An 18,729-nucleotide genomic window follows, 5' to 3' on the forward strand; every position below is an offset into this window, starting at 1 on the left:
AGGAAACGAATAGCAACGTTTGCACAGTATTTTTGTGCGACATGAGAGCACATCAGAAATAATCGAAATGCATTATGAATAATTGTCCTTCTGATATCAAATAATCATGATTTTTCTTTAAATCGCGATATAATACCAAATTTATGGCACAATTATTAAAAATGGATATATTTTTATTTATGATATTGAACAGTCCTCGAAGTAAACGTTATAAATCTAATGACATGTACTTAAAGTGTATAGCTGGGAGGAAAATGACGCCATCAATTGAAATTTTGGCCTTTCGCAAGATATTTTTTTTTTTTCACAAGAACACTAAAGCTTTTAGGTCTTTTTGTCAAAATTATTTGATATCAGAAGGACATTTCTCAGAATGGGATTCGATATGTCTGATGTGCTCTCATTTTCCACAAAAATATTGTGCAAACGGTGCTATCAGTTCCCTTAATTCGCAGTTTCGATGTTTAACAGGAAGATAATTTTAATGGCTTACAACAAAGGAATACAAGTTGCAAAAATAATGAAAAACGAAAGTTTTCACTGTTATTTCTATACCTCAAGCGATTTTGTTATTTTGTTATAATTAATTATTCATACAAATCACCAGATTTTGATTGCTCATACTTCCGGTATCGATACTTCTATATACCATGTTTACCTTTCATCGTCAAATTCAATGGAGTATTATGCGCGAAAGCAGTCAACTGGATCAACCGTTAATGCACTATTTCAATATACCAAATCTATAGCAGAACATGTTTCTACCACTGTTACTACTATAGAGTAATAATAAGTACGATTTTTAATCAAGAACTTTTCAACGGTTAACCATCATAACCATGAATAAAAGTAAAAAAGAATCTCCGTCTGACAACTTTCAACTTATCGAAAAATCTGAAACCAAAGAAGACGCAGCTCCTGAAGACGACTCCCATAACAAGGGTCCAGGTGTACAATGGAGTGGTCTCAAGGAAGCGGGAGGCGATTATCACTCTGGTCTTCTATTGTTGGTGTTCCTTACCACCATTGGTTTGGCGTTGATATGGGCTCCTGCTTTACCCCATATAGAAGACTCTGCAACGCACCACTTTTTCCTGAAGCTCGCAAAGACGTTGTATCGAATCGTTGCGATTGTATTCTATATTTGGATTATAAAAAGTAAGAAGTCACTGGCTATGAACGGAGATGTGACATTTCCAGGCGACGCAGCATATGATGCAAGCAATTCGTTGAAGAGAGTTTCCAATAATACTGACGTAGGAGAAACAGCTATCAACATTAGAATCCACAAATCAGAGTGTTCTTTGCGCGGTGCTCTGCTAGTCCTCGGAATCGGTGCAATGATACGGTACATGATATTCGTGATACTAGTTACACACTGTCTCATTTACATGAAAAAACCGCCAGATCCATCAGAAGCCCTTGTTCCAGTCGAATACACCGTTTTCCTCGTGGCATCTGCTCTAGAATTGCGGTGTTTCATCTATTACGAAGGTGCCCGGTTCAAATCTCGGAAAACATTTCATTTCGGATTTGCACTTTGCATTGCAAGTGACTTGTGGGGATGGTTCGGTGCTACCATAACGCCACTAGTGTCAATCGCTGAAGTCGCAAATGACACCTACTTGTGTGGCAATAATATGTCCGATTTTGCCAAATTTGGATGGAAAGTTGAACGATTTTTCGCACCAATGAGTGTTGAATATTGCACCATTTCTGTCGTTGTGTTGTTTCATCTTTGGAACACAATGATGAAGCGGTATGTCGACGATACGGATGTATCGTGGGGCTTGGAAGCGTCTGGGCACAGACGACTGTCGACTGATCCAAAAGAGGTCAGTAAAGGACAATCTTCTTGGCAACACATCTTCCACAATCACATTTTTGTTGTGGGAGGGAGCCTTTTGATGGGTTTGACAATTGTCATTCTTCAGATAATATTGAGCAACGAATTTGATCTGAGCAAGCATTTGGATCTTGAAGACAATCATCGCGAATTGGTTATTGGGTTGCTCACGCTCCTCTTGCTTACCCCAATGACAAGTCTCTTCATATGGGGTGTTCGAGCTTTGAAAATCCCAGTACCTGCGTTGTACCCACTTGGAATCAACGATTACTTGCTCCTGTTTGCATCTTCTTTCAACTTTATATACAATATTTTTCAGTTAATCGGAGCGTGTACTCTGTTACGTCAGACAACAACCGATTACCTCCCCGCGGTCATTTATGTCCAAGGAATCATCATGTCATTTTATTTCTTACTGCAGACGATCCTTCAAACCAAATTTCTCATGAGTGCTCAGCGCAATCGAACAAGTACAAATCGTGGCAAACGCCTGATGACTTCGTTTCTCTTGCATACTTGCATCATCAACGCGTGCTATTGGTTTATTTCAAGTTTATCGTTTGAATGGAAATCGAAGCTATTTAAGCCAGTATTGGAGGAATGGGCGGGAAATACAAATGCTGAAAACAATGCCGTGGATGTGGTCTTGTTGGTGGTTTCTCCAATCATAAACTTGTATCGATTTCATTCTGCAGTGCTAGCATTTGAGCTAATGAAGATAGGAACATAACTATTTGTGTGGGATACCAGTCTGGACTGGTGGGAGTCCGTCAAAATAGCATGTAGAAGGAACCAGACAAAGGTCAAGAATTCGAATTGGTCTACTTGTTGCCATGCGCCATGGTTGCTGAGACAGCAGACGACAAACCGTCCGAAGAAAAATATATGAAATTATACGGAAATAATGTTTTACTTACAAGACTTTACTTTATTCTAATTAGCATCATATCCCTGATCCACATGCCCACAAAAGCATATTGCAATGCTTTTTGAGCAGTGTGAGTGTCGGAAATGTTCCTCAAATACCAAAGATACCAAAGAAAACACTCTACACCCGTCAATTTCATGATTGACGCTTTTTTCGTTGCGGACCAGAGTGTTAACTGTATTTCTGTGATGAGTGTTAAAAGTGGATTGTTACATTTCAGGGGTGTAATAGGTCAATTCATCATATATTGAATGATTATATTTCTGTCATTAACACAAATTTAAGATACTTTATATATTAAATGTTTTATATCACTCATTTATATAGACTTGACATTAAGTATGGAATTATTCTTCACGAAGTGCCAAGACATGTCAAAACTAGACACTTTTAGGCAGATTATCAATTTTGAGGTTTTTACATATCTTAAATATAGAGATGCTTTGCTCCACATCGCCGTTTTTCCCCAATGAAATCGGACATTCCTGAGCCAAGATATTGAGTTCGTAAGTTATGGTATTATCAAATTGGAAATTGAGATATCGGCCTTTAAAAATATTATTGACAATGTTGAGAGTAGGAATTACCTTGAAAATGTCTCAAAAATACAAGATGCCAGTTATATTCCGATCTGAAACTATCAGACAATATTTTAAACATTAATAACATCACAAATTCGCACCAAACCCAAATTGTGAATAAATCACCCCGGACAGATTTTTGGCTATTTCTCCATTTACGATCCTGCCCAAAAGTGTCTGGTTTTGACATGGGACGTCACAAATATTAATCGGGAGATGGTGTAGTATTGTTTAGAGATGATGTAAATAATTGTTTGATAGAAAATTTATTTCCTTTCCGTGAGTTTGTTGTTGTACTCGTATGTTTTAAAAACTTTTGACTATTTTCATGTTTATGTGTATGTTGTGCTATATTTTTGTATTACATATTTTATTGTTTTGTATCCGGGGTTGGACACTAATTTTGATCATCCGAGGTCAAAGTTCATATGGGGTCAAACGTTAAAGTATGCCCGATTGGGCTTAAAGTGGGTAAAACTAAATCCTCAATATAACGCGAATATGCATAACAAAAATTCACGAGGGTCATCAGGGTTCAAACTGTGCAGAATCACTCTATTACCGTCACTGCTACAGAAGCCCTTTTGTGTTATGTGTTATGTTTCAATAATATATTGATTTAGATAATGAAAAATGGCTGCTTCGACCGACCAATGATAGCTCGTCTACCCTTAAATGTAGCATTGCATGAGCGATTCTATACATGGGGTATTAGTAGTATTACATGAACGTGGGGATTCTTGCCTCTTTCGTGGCAGGTGAGTTCTGGTCCTGGTTATACGAGACATCAGAACCTGTATGGAATTTGAAGCATTAAAGCAAACCCAGATAAACAAATGACGCTCCCTCATTTCAAATATTTAGTTTTGGTTTCTCTTTTGTTCAGAAACCAAAAATCAAGGGATTAAAAAGTAGAGCTGATCTGTTCTGCATTCATAACACTATTATGCTGGGAGGACACAGTATAGGGTATATAACCAGAAGTATACAATAGCCTATTGTGCTAACATAATTATTATCATGATTGATATCGGAAATCTATCCCGCGGACGACAGTTGATGCTCTCTGTCGAAGGTAGGTGGCATATTACACTCACGAGTTCTAGGCCTAGAAATCATATACATGCGCGTATATTGAAGGATGGGGGTGGGGGATTTGTTTGTTTGTATGAAACATAAACGATGCATGGAGATGATTTGATTGTGAATTAGTTTATTATCCCCGGGAAGCACAACACATACCTCTTTAAGAGGGGGCTCCTCCCTATATAACCACCTCTTCCCTAAATTGCCCCTTTCCCCCGCCGCCTCCCCTACATTCGATATCTTCATCTCGAGCTCTCCTCCCCTTCTCTTTCACTTCCAATGCTCTCTCTCATCTGTTTCTCTCTCTCCCGGCCCATATCCCCCTTTCCCTCCAACAACCCTCCCCCCCCCACACACACACACCCCCACACCACACAATCTCTTTTCCCCTCTGTCTTCTACTTTTTGCAGTAAAAATTGCTTCCATCGATTCTGGTACATGGGATTAAGGACATGAATCGATTTTGTTTATAGCACCTATACAATTACAATAGTGGCCCTTTTGTAATGTCGAATGCAAATATTTCGATGGTCTATATTTTTTCACAGGTGAATTAGCCTAGGCTTATTCGGTTTTGTAAACCACGTCTTTCAATGTAGATTACCATGCTCGATTTCTCTCCTCGTGAATATTGCATTGCGAAATTTAAACATTTCTTTTGTATACTTAGAGTAGGTAACTTCAAATCAAATAATTGTACGATTCACACCACTTATAAGAAACTGAAACCAAAACCGAAACTGACTGACACAAATGTTCGGTTTTAAACAAAAGGTAGAAACAATGAGTTCGATATCTTATGATTCAAGTGGTTAGGCAGGACAATAGGAAACCACGTGACCAAAACCAAAACTAAAACTAAATATTTGAAATGAGGCGCTGTAGAAAGGCCTCCAATTTATACAACAAGACAAAACGACAAAACATGGAACAAGAAAACAAACAACGACAACTCTCATACTCTCACACTCACCCCCTTACGAAAAATCAAACAATCAATAATCTGAGGTATGTCATGTTCATTGAAAAAGAGAGGTATTAGCTCATTTCAGAGGAACTAAGTATCAAAGTCAATTGACCACTTCTGGAAATGAGCCTTTTTAGAGCGCTATATTACCGTCACAGGCATTCTGGATTTGGGTTAGTTTACACATGAAGTTCATGATGGTGATGCAGCGACATCTACCAAAGGAGAAAGCATCGTATAAACTTCTTGAAAACTGCTTCATCCACGTCATTATCGTAAACGCGTTCGAGTGGTTGAGTCTAGGAATGGTGGTCGAGGATGAGCAGGATTTTTATGTTGCGTAAAGCGATGAATCTTCTGTTTGGACCTGAATATCAAGTATTTGTCTGCTTGTTGACTCCACCAATAGCGTTGTTCCCTCGGGGGTTGTTCCGATTCCATTCTGTTGTGACTGCGTATGAGATGTGGAAGCATATTTCTGCTAACAAGCCTTGTGAAGATCACGATAGAGATGCCGATGGTGATGATACTAGAGTGATACATGGGAATACTGCAATAGCGATTTCATATGATTCTACGATGCGAAACAGAAACAATGCTGATATACAATACGAAACATACTGCAGTTACTGTCCGTTTTCCTATACACAATACACAGTGCTCTTTCCCATTGACGCGTGACCTCTACAAATAGCCCTACGTTAAAAGTATGGGGATATGACTAGTTAACGTCGCTGTGTGAAAAATAACCGGCCAATATTAAAAGTACTCTTCTAAAGTTCTAGAAAATATAGTTTTTAACATGTCCTAAATTTTTAGCTAATTTAGATGTTTGGAAATATTCGTACTTTGGTGTTTTAGTTAATGTTATAGGTAATAGTACATTGCCTAGTTAACGTCGCTGTGTGAAAAATAACCGGCCAATATTAAAAGTACTCTTCTAAAATTCTAGACAATATAGTTTTGTAACATGTCCTAAATTTTTAGCTAATTTAGGTGTTTGGAGAGGGTCGTACTTTTGTGTTTTAGGAAGGATATGTAAACGACAGATAACACCAAAAATATGAAGAAATTATTTCCAAACCGTGTTAAGTCAACAATCATTATGTTGCTCATTTTCAAGAATGCTGGTTTACAAAAAGCACGCCATTGTCTCATTTCGTGAACAAAAGTACACATACCATTGTTTCCTTTCGTTTCCTTTATAATCGGTTACCCAACTGAAGCTATAATACGCAAACTTTATTGCGATATCGCACATGAAAACAGTCACATGTGCACAGCCAGAGAAGATCCGATTTAATCAGTTGAGCTGTTTCAATGAGTGTTATCTTGGTTTAATAGCTTTTAATGGGGTTAAGTCCTGCAAAGGTCGAGATGAATTCTACTGTAGACATGACTGCATCATGAGTGACGTAATCTCATAAACGGAAACGTCAAGGACCGGCAGTCGAGCCAGAAGACTAACATATCCCTTTACTGCGTAAAATATTTACGGTTAGCATCTATTTTTAACTGTTGCGATTTTTTAGTTCACAGCATCTTGCGAATGGTGGTGAGCTTTGGCAAGAATTGGATTGATCAATTCATAGCAAGTGTGCAGAAAAATTCAAATATCATAGATATCCTTTTGTAGGTCCCGTCTGATTACTCCGAATTTAAAACAAGAATCGTTATTCCGAAGGACCTTCACTCCAAATTCAAAATAAGTCTCGTTATTCCGAAGGGTATTTCGGAGTAATGACCGTTCGGAGTATTGACCTTCGGAATAACAAGCCTTGTTTTAAATTCGGCGTAATGATCCTTTGGAATAACGAGCCTTATTTCAAATACGGAGTAATGAGCCTAGTTTTAAATTGGGAATAACGAGCCTAGTTTTAAATTCAGAATAACGAGCCTTGTTTTAAAATATTTACGGTTAGCATCTATTTTTAACTGTTGCGATTTTTTAGTTCACAGCATCTTGCGAATGGTGGTGAGCTTTGGCAAGAATTGGATTGATCAATTCATAGCAAGTGTGCAGAAAAATTCAAATATCATAGATATCCTTTTGTAGGTCCCGTCTGATTACTCCGAATTTAAAACAAGAATCGTTATTCCGAAGGACCTTCACTCCAAATTCAAAATAAGTCTCGTTATTCCGAAGGGTATTTCGGAGTAATGACCGTTCGGAGTATTGACCTTCGGAATAACAAGCCTTGTTTTAAATTCGGCGTAATGATCCTTTGGAATAACGAGCCTTATTTCAAATACGGAGTAATGAGCCTAGTTTTAAATTGGGAATAACGAGCCTAGTTTTAAATTCAGAATAACGAGCCTTGTTTTAAATTCGGAGTAATGACCCATCGGAATAACGATCCTTCGGAATACCGACACGGCCCATATACTCAGAAAACTATTGAGGTGATAGCTTAGGGTAATATATTGTAATTATTGCTTCATTCCGATATTAACAATTACATGGCTGCATCTTTTGTATTTAAGGGGGTACTACACCCCTGTCCAATTTTGTGCCTATTTTTGCATTTTTCTCAAAAATTATAGCGCATTGGTGGCAAGTAAGATATGTATATTATACACCTATCCGACTTCGCCATTACTGCGGTGTCCCCGATGTAAAACTGCGGTGTCCCGAGGTCGGGGGTTCTATCCATTATTTATTGTGTGCTATACAGAATTGTACCCGGGAATTGTACACAACAGTGATATTCAATACACAATCATGAGTATTGAATTACGAATTAAATCTCCCGCTCTGGTACATCTGTGTTGCCGTCAATAGAGGGCCAAATACAGTAAACGCTTCTCGGATTGGTGTATAGGGGCAAGGACTACAACTACTGCACTGGAAATTTTATATCGGCACAGACAGCAGTTGTGGAGTTGCAGTCAAAAATGAGGAAAAACCAGTATTTGATCAATAAATCAATAACTACTTGCCTTGAGTCGCTGAATTTTCAGAGCAATAGTTGTAGTCCTTGCCCCTAAAACATTAAAACAATGCGCTATAATTTTTGAGAAAAATGCAAAAATAGGCACAAAATTGGGAAAGGGGTGTAGTACCCCATTAATGTATGAATATCATTTATCTTTACTTTTCAATATTATATGTCACTGCTCCCCCTCATAAAACAGAATAAAACAACCCATATTCTTTTACGCACACATTGTTTTCTTAGTCTTAACTTAGCAATAAACAATGCGAATCAATACAAATATTTTACGATCTTACAACCCTCAATAATCGTATAATTCAATATTATTTCAAAACAACAAATGTTCAACTCATTCAATATTTCAGTCACGCATACTTACACTGCTCCACGCCTAATGATGAAATGACCACCATTCTTGTGAAACGGATACTTGCGAATGCGGCTGTAATACGTTTGCGAAGATCTTGGAGGCTAGCTGGTGGTTCTCGCTCATAGACATTGCTTTGGACATTTTCCCAAAGGAAGACATCAAGTGGTGTGAGGTGTGGTGATTTTGCAGGCCACTCCACAGTATGACCCATCCCAACCACTCTGTTTGCTATCCGTGGACAGAGTGAAAAACGGGTACATTTCTTTAAAACTGCGTATCTTCAACAGTTGTGAACTGATTGAAATAATTATTTTGGTTTATTAAAGCTAATAATTAAAGGTTTCTTCACATATCAAAATATATTTGATCGACTTTTCAGAAAAAGGAGAAAAAGAGGACGCAAACCCCAACATGTATGTACTACAACCCAGCAAAGACAAAACGTTTTCGACATCATTCGCAAAAGGTTATAAAAGGTTGTCAGAAAACGTTTAAATGTCGGGTTATATAAAGGGTATATTAAGAGTATAAAACGTTTTCATAACCTTAAAAACATTTCTTGATAATTTACTGCTCAGCAAACAAAAACGTTTTACAGAAAACGTTTAAATGTCGGGTTAAATAAAGGGTATAAAAACATTCCAAAAACATTCTTGAAAACTTGATACAAAACATTCTAAACAGAATGTTATTTTGGGGTTGAAAAAATATTTTGCGAAAAATATTTGCCCAAAATATTTTCAATAACGTTTTAAAAACGTTTTCATGACCTTTATATAACCCGACATTTAAATGTTATTAAAAGGTTTTGAAAAAAAAACATTTTAAGAACATTTCTGTGTTTGCTGGGTTCAAATAGTTTAACATAATGTTATTTAAGTATTGACACAATATTTGGCAAAAATGTTTGCAAAAATAGTTTACAATAACATTTTTGAAAACATTTAAAAATATTGTTGTAGTGTGTTTTCATAAAAACGTTTTAAAACGTTATCATGACATTTATATAACCCGACATTTTAATGTTATTAAAACGTTTTTACCTAAACCAAAAGCCAAAATATAACTTATTTAAAACGTTTTTAAAACGTTTTTGTGTTTGCTGGGAAGGTGCCTTGTACTTTAATTTTAATCCATTTTATTGTTGTTTTTGTTTCATATATATTTTCCTTTCTCTGTTACATTAGATTAGTTCTTGAATTATTTAATATAAATAGTATTTTTCTGACATGTATTCTATTGTTCTAATATTTGTGCGTAACCTTGGGTGCCATCATTCACATGCAATGCGTCTTTGATGGCATTTGCTTGACTTTCCCTGGTTTCAAGTAATAGGTTTTCGTTTCTCTTTTGTTCTGAAACCAAAAAAAATCAGCCGATTAAAAAGAAGGGCAGAACTTGTCTGCAATCATATAAAGCTAAATTTATAGGCCTACTACATAGCTGAGCGACAGCACCTGAAATTTATACTACATAGTTGAGCGAAGAAGTGCCCTGTACTCAGGTTTGAACCAAAAAAGGATTTGCATAACTGAATGATTATGAATTGGTTAAAGTAAATTAGAGTAAATGTTCTCTTGGTGAGGATTTGAAACTGCACTCAACCACATTTTGTTTTTCCATTAGTACCAGTGATGAATCAACTTTTGTGACAAGCATAGGCCTACTTTGTGGCTTTTGAAAAGGGCAATTTTTGTCTTCCATTTGGGCTCATTCAGCCATGAAGTCATGGACATCTTTCAATTTCACACAAAACTTAGTAAACATTCATATAATTATTTCTAAGTTAGCTTTATTGGTACAAAGTGTAACCTTACGATGTTATGACGAAATGTTGAGAGGGGGACTTATTTCTGTGATGTGTTTATATTAACTTATCCGTTTTGTGACGGAGATTCTGTGCTTCCACACTATTCATGACATTAGTGATATGTTTTTCCGAATTGGTTACATTATTTATCCAACTGGTATTTTTTAACATCTACATCGCTAAGATAGTTCTAAACCACAGAAATTTTCACAAGATTCTTGTCTTTTTTTGTGGCTGGTGAGTTTTGGTCCTGGTTATAAAATTATGAGACATCGGAACCTGTATGAGCTTTGCAGCATATAGTAATCCCAAATAAACAAATCGACTGCTCAGTGCCAGACGTGTGTTAGTGTAATAGCTTCTCTGTGAACATTTGGTAATTTACACACAATATATTGTACTTATCTACACATGGCAGCTCTTGCACTTACCCACTTCTGGCACTGAGCAATCCGGTTGACTTTAAAAGGTTTATTTTAAGTGCAAATTCTGATTGTAATGATGGTTGACGAAGTTGGTCATTTTTTGAACTACTGTCTGTTGAATATCCGACTTAAGCTATAACGGCCTTACTAGACGGTTGCGATCTCGGAAAACACCGAAAACTACTAACATTGCTATTTTATATTGAACAAATCTTGTTACTCAAAACAAGAACCATATTAATATTAATTTCTATGGCCTTGACAGCACACAGCTCAATTAGTAAATGCACGCTATGGCACTTAAGGGTTGTCATAGAAGTGTAGTATAGAAAATCGTATTCCATGTCAGATCTATGCTACGGATCGCTGATTTACTACTATCGGGTCAGGTACGTATACAAATATCACCCATTTTGGATTGGAGAATATTATTGTGAAAAGTATACATGTAGGCCTACATATCACGGCTACGTCCGGGGGCTACGTGCATTAAAAAAAAGTCGGCACCGTGATCAGGAAAAATACAGTTCTGAACACCAAAATGGCCATTTCCGTGTCAAATTTTTCGACTACCAAACCCTCTGACTACTATCACGTTCTTCGAATATTTGATTTTGAAAAAGCCTTTGATCATGTGTCGTCGGTAAACTGGTTGCACCGCTATTGGACAATTGCACTTATTCTCTGTTCTGTGTATCTACTGCTTATATTCGTTGGGCAAAGATGGATGCGGCATCGGGAACGATTTCAACTGCGTCTTCCACTGACTCTGTGGTCCCTTTCTCTTGCCATGTTTAGCTGGTTATGTGCCTTACGATCGTTCAGTGAATTTTATTATGTGGTTCGTAGTTATGGGTGGCATGAAACCGTTTGTGATCCAGTAGTCTTTACATCTGTATCTGGGTTTTGGTTGTGCTTGTTTACGTGGAGCAAAGTCATAGAACTAGGGGATACATTATTCATAGTTCTACGGAAACAGAAACTGATTTTTCTTCACTGGTATCACCACGTCACAGTTTTATTATATTCATGGTACAGTTACGGTAACGCGATTGCTGCTGCGAGATATTTTATGATAGCAAATGTAACGGTACATGGATTCATGTATACATACTACGCGGCTAAAGCATCCAAACTTTTCAACGTACCAAACGGAATCAACATGTGTATCACTGTCTCCCAAATTGTCCAGATGATAGTTGGAATTCTGGTGAATCTATATGCCTGGAATGCTTTGAACATTGGTAAACAATGCAACAGTAGCTACTGGAATATCCAATGGTCTCTATTGATGTACTTCAGTTATTTTTTGCTATTTCTCAACTTCTTTTACAATGCATATTTTAACAAGAAGAAAGGTAGCTCGGTTTCTTCGTCAAGTATTAATTCGAAGATGGACAGCAATGGAAACACTGAATTGGTTGAAGAAAAGAAAAACATTTAAGGACAGTGTATAATTGGCAACGCCTTCAGTGAAGATTTGAATTTAAAATGCGACATGATTTTCCACATTTTAACACTCTATACTTTCATTGTGGACACCATTATGTCCACTTTTCCAAAAGTAACATATAAAATCCAAAGGGTATTGCCAAGATGAGTTTTAATTAACAAATTATTATCCATGCAGAACCTAACCCCTATTTGGGTTGTGGTGTCCGTCAAGGATGCCCTCTTAGTCCTTTGTTGTATATAGTTTGTAGTGAGATTCTAAGAGTACTTATTAAAAATGACAATGGTATTAACGGACTTATTTTAAATCAGAACAGAATATCATTAGCGCCTATGCTGATGATACCGCCTTGTACTTAAACAGGAAGCCCAGCTTGGCCAGTTCTCCACAAAAGAACTGACTTACACCTGTTACTCTGATGACAGACAAAACAGATTTTACATGGGTAAATTTCAACCTTGACTAATTCCCTGAGGAACTTGAACCACTTTAAGAGATGTCAATTCTCTGAGGAAATCAATTCAAATTCTTAACAGTAACTTTATTCTGGTCTTGCAATTAATTTAGAGAAATCGGAGTTGCTCGCTCTTTGTTACTTTGGAAATAAAAAACTGCTATGTGTTACTTTTAATACTAATTTAAAGAATATGGCGGGATTTCATTTTATTCCTAAATTTGAGAAGCTCAAAAGTTGTCTTAGAATATGGTCTATGAGCAATATGACTCCTATGAGTAAAATTACTATTGTTAAAACTTTGGGTCGTTCTCAATTGATTTATCTTTTCTCAGTTCTACCAAAACCAGATGATGCTTTCTTGATGGATCTTGATACCACTTTGTATAAATTTATTTGGTCAAATTAACCGATAAGGTTAGTCGTAAAACACTAGTTTGTGATTATCAAGAAGGCGGTTTAAAACATATGCATATTTCATCTATGATCAAGGGCCTTAAAGTTGCTTGGGTAAAAATGTTACTAAATAACAGCAACAAATGGAAATGGAAATGTTTCTACGAACGGAACTTGATCCTTTTGGTGGCAACTTAATCTGGTATTGCAATGTTAATCCAGAGGACAATAGTCTCAAGAGTATTAAAATGACTTTTATATATGAGGTGATTACATGTTTTAATGTATTTCACACAAACATTTGTTTGAATTATCGTCAGCAAATCCTTTGGAACAACTGTAGTATTAGGGTTGCTAATCGTGCGGTGTTTTGAAAAGATTGGTCTTTAAACACCCCCCACCGTTTGTGAGATAACATGGGCTACTCAGTTTGAAGAGTGGGACTTACATTGGAAGGATATTTATTCCATTCCATTTCAATCATCTCTTTCCACCAAATTAAGATATTTCCAATTTGAGATTTTACACAGGTATATAGCTGTGAATAAATGTTATTGCTCCCTCAAATTGGTATTGTTAAATCTGATTTATGTACCTTTTGTGGAAGAGAGAAAGAAGATAGTCAACATTTCTTTTGGGATTGTAATGAAATAACTCCTTTTTGGAATCAAGTTCAGTTTAATCTTTTGAGAGACTCCTTTGAGCTTAATATGAGAAATGTTATTTTGGGCATATTGGATATTGAGAATTTTAAATATAATTTTGTAATACTTTATGCAAAGTATTATATTTATAATTGGTACAAATGTACAAATGCTACAAGATATGTATAGTACAATTTCCTTCTCAACAGGTCTCCATCTAAACTTCCTGATTGTACTTCTGATAAGTTCTTGCTGATATGTTTTAATCTCTTTTATGGAGAAGGTGGAAAATATAAGAAAGAATGTGCACACTGATGTAACTTCTGCTGCAAATGACGATTCATATACTTCTATAGTAACATGCATACAAGTTTATGTACTTTCAAGCAACTCACTGATGATGATGTTAGAAAAATCATTATGAAGTTTTCTAGCAAATCCTGCTCATTAGATTCTCTACCATCTTGGTTGGTTTAAAGAAAACCTACATATGCCGTTTGCAATTAATACTAGAATTGTGAACTCATCATTTGTAACAGGCTCTTTTCCATCAAGGCTTAAGCGTTCTGTTATAACACCTGTAATCAAGAAGCCTACCCTGGATCAAAACTCCTTGAAAAGTTATCTTCCTGTGGCAAATATAACATTCCTTTCCAAAATCGTCGAAAAAGCTGCAACATGTCAGGTAACTAACCGACCATGTTGAGGTCAACCATCTTGGTGAGAAATACCAATCTGCCTATAGGAGACACCATAGTACAGAGACTCCACTTCTTAAGTTGAAGAATGATATTCTGCAGTCTCTGGACAATGGTAAAACTATCATCATGGTGTTACTTGACATGTCGGCAGCATTCGACCCCGGGCATTCGACACGGTTGATCACCACATTTTGTTACAAAGACTCAATTGTAGGTTTGGCATAGAGGGTACTGTAAATCGTTGGTTTGCATCTTACTTATGTGATCGTACCACCAAGGTTACCATCAAAAATGAAGTTTCCAGAGATCACATGTTGAAATATTCTCTTCCTCAAGGTTATATTCTATTATCGGCCCACTGGGTTTTACTTTGTATACTACCCCTTTTAGGGATATCATATGAAGAGCTTTGTTTCAAAACCCCTTACATCCACTTTTGGCTGAAATTGAGTTATTGACATGACATTATAGTGTGGGTAAAAATACACATTTTGGTGGTTGTTTGACCTTCATACCACTTTCCCTTCCGGAGATATGGTATATTTCCCGTTTGGGAAATCTTAGGGAATTTCCGGAAATCTGAACTTAAAATGAATATACAAATTTTAGGAAAATAATTTCTTAATGTATAATAGTAGCCTTGAATGTTCTTTAACTATTATAACCAAAAGGAACTATTTTGGGGTCACTATGTTTGAAAAAAAATCATTGTAATTAAGGAAAGCTGTAGCTTCGGAAATGCTCAAAAACATCATTTTCCCGGATTTAATTAAAAATTCATAATTAAAAAAGTAAATGAGATAATTCAATTTTTCTTTTTGATTTTGATTTTGAAAGCATTAGTCAAGTTACATAAAGTAGTGCAAACAAATGGGCTCAAATTTGATTGCAATTTGATTACATCTCGCGAAACATGTTACACATTACCGGCCCAACTCAAAACGCATGGCCAAATACATAAATAATTAATTGAATAAATAAATAAATATATAAATAAATAAAAAAATAAATAACATAACATAACATAACATAAGACATGATTGAGTGACGACAACTATGACAGCCCTCACAAATGTTGTATGAGACCACCAACCAAATATATATTTGTCGACTTCAACAAACTGAACTCTCGCAAATATATTTCCGGCGAATAGTTTTTTCATTGGCTGATAGCCTGATACCCACTTGAGATCGGTATCATCAAAGTAGTTTTATGATTCATTGAACAATCAATTTTAACATTCGACCGGAACACGCGAATGTTGTTATATTTTTACCACCAAAAGATAAGGAGTCTCGTTCCCAACTTGTGTACATTGCTCTAAGTGTGTTTTAATTCACATTTTTTTTTAAAGAACTCGCAATTATAGGGTACCAACGTTCGTGGTTTTGGATGTTCTGCATAATTCATGAAGAGATTCATTGCAAAACGCTATATATCCATTCCTACATGTTCCTTATTTTGCATCCTTAATTATTAATTATAATTATGAATATGACTGATAACAACGCATTAGGCCTACATCTTTATTCCGCCCAAAATAACATCATTAATAGGTGCCAAAAACGTCAAGAATTCCGCTATTGCGGAAAAGATGACAAAAATGGGTGAACCTCCCTGGCAAACGTATGTTTATATCAATAACCAATGATTTAAACCCCCCTCTTCGACCCTCACACATCCCCTGCAAGGGGCAGATGCATATGGGGACCTGGATCTGGGGCCAAACATTATTTATGTCCGACAAACCGGGGTGGAGGCATAAATCTGAATTTGGAGGGTTTTTTTCTGCATCAGTCGATTTAAATAGAGCTACGTTTAATATGGAAACATTCACCATGTTCACGTGTACCAGAATCTGTTATTTAAAAAGAAGCAAAAATACAACAACACAAAACAGATCCGCCTGTGTACATATAAATGGGTAGCAAAATTGGTCTCGAATATTAATGAATTAAGGGCTGGGGTATGAACGTTTGGACAGTATTTATTTTGGGACATTAGAGCACATCAGACATATCGAATTGCATTCTGAATACGAAGAATGTCATTCTGATATCAAATAATTTTGCATTTTGAAATTCGCAATTTAATACACATTTTATGGCAAATCATTAAAATTGATATTTTGATATTTAACAGTACTTGAAGTAAACTTTATAAATCTGATGATTTATACTTAAAGTGTATGTAGGTGGGTTGAAAAGCCGACGATCAATTGAAAATTTTGACCTTTCGTATTGAAGATATGGATTTTTTTCCCAAAACACCAAAAAAAAAAATTAGGAACAAAAATCCATATCTTCAATATGAAAGGTCAAAATTTTCAATTGACCGTCGGCTTTTCCTCCCTGCTACATACACTTTAACAATATATCATTAGATTTATATAATTTACTTCGAGGACTGTTATATATTAAAAATTCGAAAAATATCAAATTTTTATAATTTGTCATAAAATTTGTATTATATTGTGATTTTCAAAAATGAAAATTATTTGATATCAGAAAGACATGCTTCGTATTCAGAATACAATTCGATAGGTCTGAGGTGCTCTCATGTGCCATAAAAAATACTGTCGAAACGCAATAAACGCTCATTTTAGATCCCTTAAAAGAAACATACATGATGCAGTCATGTCTACAGTAGAATTCACCACGACCTTTGCAGGACTTAAACCCCATTAAAAGCTATTAAACCAAGATAACACTCATTGAAAACAGCTCAACTGATTAAATCAGATCTTCTCTGGTTGTGCACATGTGTCTGTTTTACCTGTGCGGTATCGCAATGACCTGGTATTATAGTTTCAGTTGGGTAACCGATTATAAAGGAAACGCAAGGTAACAATGGTATGTGGGCCTTTGTTAACGAAATGAGACAATGGTCTGCTTATTGTTAACCAGCATTCTTGAAAATGAGCAACATAATGATTGTTGACTTAACACGGTTTGGAAATAATTTCTTCATATTTTTTGGTGTTATCTGTCGTTTACATATCCTTCCTAAAACACAAAAGTGCGAATACTTCAAAACACCTAAATTAGCTAAAATTTTAGGACATGTTACAAAACTATATTTTCTAGAATTTCATAGAATACTTTAAATGTAGCTTGTACCGGTTTTTTTGTGGCATCCTTCAGAAGTGAGCGGTCCGTTACCAATATTTTCGGTCAAATCTCCATTCAATTAACACGGGGAGTTGGCTAGATATGAACTAGCTATGCCTTGCCCTCACTCACATTTTACCAAAGTGCTTCTGAACATCTAACCTAGCTGTAATTTTAGGTCATGTTAGAGAAATATATTTGCTAGAAGTTTGGAGAATACTTTAAATATTGGCCGGTTATTTTTCACACAGTGATGTTAACTAGGCAAATCCTATACTTCTAACATACACTATTTGTAAAGGTCGCGCGTCAATGGTGAGAGCACTGTGTATTGTGTATAGGAAAACGGACAGTAACTGTAGTATGACGGGATATAATGAACCATGACGCCATGATAGCAGAATTTATTAGTCGTTTTATTCCATGTTTTTACAGTATGTCAAAATCCCACTTCTTGTTTAAATTATAGTGACTTATTTTTTGCATGTTCAATGTGCAGTCCATATGCACAAACGAATACTTATCTTTTCGATATTGAGCTTTTTGTACAACTCATATAACATGTCATTAAAACAGGTCATATGTGCTGACCTTCTTCTATTGTATTTGTTCATCTGTGTATGGAGAGAAGAACGCCATCGGTATTAGGGCGTAGTACATTGAACTCACCGGATTGTTATTTCAAGTACTTTGATAATACAGATAATATGTACTAATGGGTCCAGGCGATTGCATTATGTGCTGACCTTCTTCTATTGTATTTGTTCATCTGTGTATGGAGAGAAGAAGCCATTGAAACTCCACACCACTCCACGCCATACATAAATTCTCCCAGTCACATTTCCCCAATATGAAATTTTAAAAAAGTTAAATTTTAATTTTAATTTTACTTCTTTTAAAGTTTGGCAGAGGCGGGGTTCGAACTCACGGCGCACCACGCCGCTTTGGATATGCTCTATGAACCTAGCGCCTTAGACCACTCGGCCACTTGTCTTGATGGAATCCATTTGAAACTTATTT

The 18,729-nt window shown here is 36.1% G+C and overlaps 1 pseudogene; it reads left to right on the forward strand.

Moving 5' to 3' along the window:
- Positions 1–11,223: 11,223 nt before the first annotated feature.
- On the forward strand, positions 11,224–12,884 carry LOC140165954 (very long chain fatty acid elongase 6 pseudogene; annotated as a pseudogene).
- Positions 12,885–18,729: the final 5,845 nt, after the last annotated feature.

This window comes from Amphiura filiformis, chromosome 12, assembly GCF_039555335.1.
Source record: "Amphiura filiformis chromosome 12, Afil_fr2py, whole genome shotgun sequence".
In the NCBI taxonomy this organism is placed as follows: domain Eukaryota; kingdom Metazoa; phylum Echinodermata; class Ophiuroidea; order Amphilepidida; family Amphiuridae; genus Amphiura; species Amphiura filiformis.